The 5230-nt window shown below is 41.3% G+C and overlaps 2 pseudogenes; one reads left to right on the top strand and one right to left on the bottom strand.

Moving 5' to 3' along the window:
• LOC138041842 (uncharacterized) overlaps window positions 1–685 on the top strand; it is a 1773-nt pseudogene extending 1088 nt beyond the window's left edge.
• A 2551-nt stretch (window positions 686–3236) lies between these two features.
• On the bottom strand, window positions 3237–4422 carry LOC138041841 (uncharacterized; annotated as a pseudogene).
• Window positions 4423–5230: the final 808 nt, after the last annotated feature.

Genomic DNA, 5230 nt, shown 5'->3' with positions numbered 1-5230 from the left:
ATTGGGATATCTCTAATGAAAGCAGAGCTCGTGAAGCCTATGCATTTTCACTTGCAGAGGATCACCTTAATTTTTCTGTTGCAGACTGTGGACTTCATATAAGTGCAAAGTGGCCTTTTTTAGGAGCCACTCCTGATGGTGTTGTTTTTTGTGAGTGCTGTGGGAAAGGTATCAGTGAAATAAGGTGTCCTTATAAGTACAAAGATTCTATGCTTGCTATTGCGGCAAAAGCGAATGACAGTAGTTTCTGTCTCAAGTACAATGAGGAAGAAATGAGTTTGTCTGTGGACACCTGTCATGCATACTACTACCAAGTGCAGTGTCAGTTGTTTGTGATTTCGTTGTCTGGACCAACAAAGACATCTTTATTCAGAGAATACTACCTGACACTGAGTTTTGGGACAGAGCATTGACAAGGGCAATTCTTTTCTACAAGAAAGGAGTTCTCCCAGAACTGTTGGGTAGATGGTTTTCACGGTCTTCCCCTTTGCCTCATGCCACAGTAACACCAGCATCAGACAGTGATGATGATGGACCCTGGTGTTATTGCCAGCAGTACATTGAAGGAAATCAGCTAATTGGTTGTGACAAACCAGACTGTAAAATCCAATGGTTTCATATGTCATGTGTAGGGCTAACAACAAAACCTGATGGTGAATGGATCTGTCCATCATGCACTCAGTGAAACTGTTTACTAAAATAATTCGCAAGAAATTTACAGCAAACACTTTTCTTCGTGTTTGTACCATTTTATTTACCTATGTTTCTGTTCCGTTTAGGACTATGCTAACTTTCATACATTGTTTCTGGGTATAACACAACTTTGTCCATTGTATTTTAGCAGATAGTATTCATATTTCTTGAGAACAGTCCCTACTGAAAGATTCAACCAAAAGGAACAATACATTCACATAAATTAGTAAGGGCACAACATATTATAGCAATTTTGTCTATTGGGGCTAAATTGTCACCTCTGCGAGCTGTCACTAACTGAATGGGCAGTATTCCCTCTAATATAGTATACTTCCTGCGCACAAGACCAATAACTCTTTCAACATGTTTGCGGACGTTTGCGATTTTCCGAGTTTCCTCCACTTCCTCTGCAGACAGCTGTTTCTTTCCTTTGGTAAAAGCTGGTATATGAAGACAAACTTAGTGAAAACCAGCACTGTCAGCTATATCAAATCCCCTGTCAGCTAGCACTACGTCTCCAGGTAAAAGCTTCCTTAACAAACCAGAATTTTCTGTAAGATATTTATCACTTACTCTGCCACCCCATGCCTTTGATATAAACGAGATAACACCTTGTGGTGTTATGCCTATGAAAAATTTTACAGTATTATGATGTTTATAATTAGACCATGTCATTGCTCTTGCGATTAACTGACTAACTGAGGCATATCAAGTTCAGTCTGGCAGTATCCTTCAGCAGCAAGTAATTCTTCTGTTTGACAATATTTGTTATTGTCATCATGGTCATCATCATTAACATGATCAGCAAGATTGGGGTCACTTGCGGAAGCTGAAGCTGCAGAAAAAATACTTGTACTCACTGAAAAGAAAAAAAAAAGGAAGAGTTATAGCTAAACGAAAAATGAAGAAATTACACCCCTCTCTCTCTCTATATATATATGTATATATCAATCGTAAGCACGTCATAGACACACGCTTCAAATATTGCTCAGAAAAAAAAGGGAGGAGCTGTGTATAATTAAGTTTGGTGTACATTTACCACTTCCAGATGCTCCTGAATCAGCACTTATTTGAAAACTCGCTACATCACAGCTGTCTTCAGTGCTATTGGCAGCAGCCATCTCGGTGTATTTTCGCTTCTTTTCATTCCTCTTTTGACAACGATCATTTCGAGCAACAGCCAGCGAAACATTTTTAAAAAAAAAAATTAAATTTTCCTTTGTCTCTGGCACTATTGTGTCTGCAATTCTTCACCGCACAAATATAACCCATTTGATAGCAACATAAAGCTCAAAAGACTAAAAGAATTTTAGCAAAGACGACCACAATCCCGCCAAATCTTTTCATTTTGATCAAGCGACCGCTGGGTTGTCCACCAGCATGGCTGACTTCCGGTCTACCTGCCTCTGCATAATTAGCTGTGACGTCACGTGAAAACGATCTTTATCAAAGATGTATGTCGTAAACTAGTTAAAGTGTCAAATGGAGTATTGCCTCCTGGATGAGCTCTAAACTTGAGCCCGTGATATGGTTACGTGTACTGGTCACATTGGCATACATGAATGGGCGGACGTTCATGACGTCATGGCTATAAAACATCGATGGGTTACCATATTTTCTTAAGTATGGTGCTCCGCGCGCGTCCGCCTTCGGCGCGAGCGGAGCTCAGAACAGAACAGAATACTTTATTTATCCACGGTTGTCTCATCAGGCCTATCTATAATAATTAATTAAAATTTTAAATTTAAAATTACAATTATATATTACTACTTTTTACTTATTTACTAATATAAAATATAAAACATAAAATATAAAATCCTCCTTTCCACGAGAGCCGTGCATTTTTAATCTAAAAACTATAACTAATTGTAGTAAAATGACCCGACTACCGCAGCCCAGCTTTGAAGCTTTCTAGTGTTTCTGTTTGCCGTAACCCAACTGACAGACTATTCCAAAGCACCGCACCAGTATAGCTAAAGCTAGTTTTCAAGTAGTATGTGCGGGGCTTTGGAATATTTTGTTTGCCATCGGCGTCTCTCAGGGAGTATACGGTGTCACGGTGAATAAACATGAATCGCATATATTCAGTAGCGAGTCGATTTAAAGATTTGTAAACCATGACAGCCTTATCAAAGCTTCTTTGTGCCTCTAGTTTTTGCCAGCCAAGAATTTCAATATATCGAAAGTGGTCTATGGCCTGACTTCGAGGGAATAAAGTTAAGACTTCAGTCATCTCACTCAATGATACATTTACCTCGTAGCTAATGGGTTATGCCTTTTGCCAACTAGTAACTTTAAGAGTTAGAGAGTCTTCAGCTGGAGAATGATCGCACAAATAACGAGGTTAATGTCCTTTAAAACTATAAAGAAGTAGTAAACATTCACACAGACGATTTATTGTTTAATATCATATTATAAAAAACCAGGAAAGATTTATTGCTGCTCGACGTTTCGGGGTCATCATGACTCCATTATCAAGAGACCAGTTAAATGGCATGCAAATAAGGAAAGGTACAAGATAAGCATAAATTACAATAAAAGGCCTAAACAAACACCTTGGTGCGGATGGAATCCGTTTGCACGTTCAATGTTGGTATACGCATGTGTACCGATGGCTCAGTTGGTTGAGCACCGGGCTGTCACGCGGGAGGTCGTGAGTTCAACTCCGGACAGACCAACACTCAGGGTCTTCAAATAACTGAGGAAAAAGTGCTGCTTTTGTAATTACATCTGCAAATGGTTACACTCTCTAGTCTTCTCGGATAAGGACGATAAACCGTAGGCGCCGTCTCACAGCCCTTCAATGTTCATAATCCTGTGGGACCTAAAAGAACCCACACACTTGTCGCAAAGAGTAGGTTCCCGGTGTTGTGGTCTGTCTTCTGTGCTATATCATGGTTGGGAGGGTAAAAGGGCACACTTAATTTGGAGCCTCGCTCTGTTGTGCGACCCCCACCACAGCCTGTTTCTCTGTTGTGGTGAAAGTGATTAAATAATAACATTTCATTAACGAGCCAATCAAATTTGCCGCTACATTTCGTGATGGTGTGAAATTGCTCAATGAAGCGTTCAGGCATTTCACTATTGTGTTGGAGGTTATAATGTTTGTAAATCGAAGATGACTTTCTAGTGTGCCCTTCTACGCGCTTGTGTAAGTGACCACGTGTATAACCCACATACCCTGCATCACACAGGTTACATTTAAATTCATAGACGAGACATTGTTCGTTGACAATAGGGGGCTTAAACTCATATCGCTCAGGTTGTTGCCCGAGCTTAGGGCTTACAAACACTGGAAATATTGGAACTAGATTGGTTAGTTGTTGTTTAACATAATTAGCTGAAGACTGGTCCTTAAAGGGTAACACCACTCTTAGTCTCCGATGGTACATCTGGTGATGGGCAGGGCTCCTGAGATGAAATCGTTCTCTCAACGAACCGCTTGATTGTAGTTTCAACCAGTGGCTTTGCGAGTTTCAAGTTATGAAAACCCCCCCTGAGGCGGTCACATTCCTCCGAGAAGAATAACCAATTAGAAGATAATCGATAAGCGCGACCCAGAAGGAGACCCGTCTTGGTTCTTTTGATGTACACCTTGCTCTCAATCTTTGGTGCACGGTTAAGTGATTCTGTTCCTAAAAAGGGAAGGGATCCCTCCCGTTCGATTTCCATGGTAAACTTGAGGGAAGGATGGATATTAAGGGTATCTAGAAACTGGCCAGTGGTCATCTTAAAACGGGAACAGCGAGTGAGGCATTCTATCGAGCTGAATTAGTGTTTAATGCCTTCGTTAGGCGGTATATGATAGCGTTCATTTACATTGTAAGTAGTGTCTTTCTATTAGAATACCCTAGAACCCCGAGGGTCGCTCCACTGCCTTGGTCGGGGGTACACTTTCCCCGCTTTTTTCCACCTGCTGTTTTTTTTTAAGGGTGTTCGTGTCCGGCTCTGGTGCATTGCTTTTCTCTTTATTTTAGAATTGATGTATTAATATTCTTGTACCTATTCCAATGCTTAATAAACTGCACGGCGGCTTAGCTGGCCAACGCGCCCATGTGCCATTGAGTGTCCGGTTGAGTAGTGGAGGCAAAATAGCTAGTTTACAGCGTACATCTTTGATATTGGAATCCAATCCTGGTCAAAACTGTTGGGACAGTTCGCGCTTTTCCCCCTCTCTCCATTACAATGTTGATTTTCACGGTCTCCAAAATTCAAGATCCCTTCATCGATCGCTGGCATCTTTCAACATTGTCTGGGGGGAAGGGGGGCGCAAAAAAGGCAGCGAAAGAAGAACACGTTGCTCGTATAACGATGGAAGCATGTGCAGTAAATTCTCTACTTTTCGCCCAAAAGTTGTCCCGAAGTGCTTTGACCCGGATTGTCCATGTTATGGTCAATTGACACCTGTTAAACAAGGCATCCGCTAACCAGTATCATCTACCCATATCGCAGGCTCAAGTGTAGAGCTCATCGAGGTCAGCTGTTTTTTTTAGTTGCCCTCTGACCAGGCACTGGTTTTCGATTGGATCGCAGGCTC

Source organism: Montipora capricornis, chromosome 3 (genome assembly GCF_036669925.1).
Source record: "Montipora capricornis isolate CH-2021 chromosome 3, ASM3666992v2, whole genome shotgun sequence".
Lineage (NCBI taxonomy): Eukaryota > Metazoa > Cnidaria > Anthozoa > Scleractinia > Acroporidae > Montipora > Montipora capricornis.
This window is presented reverse-complemented; position numbering and strand designations above follow the sequence as displayed.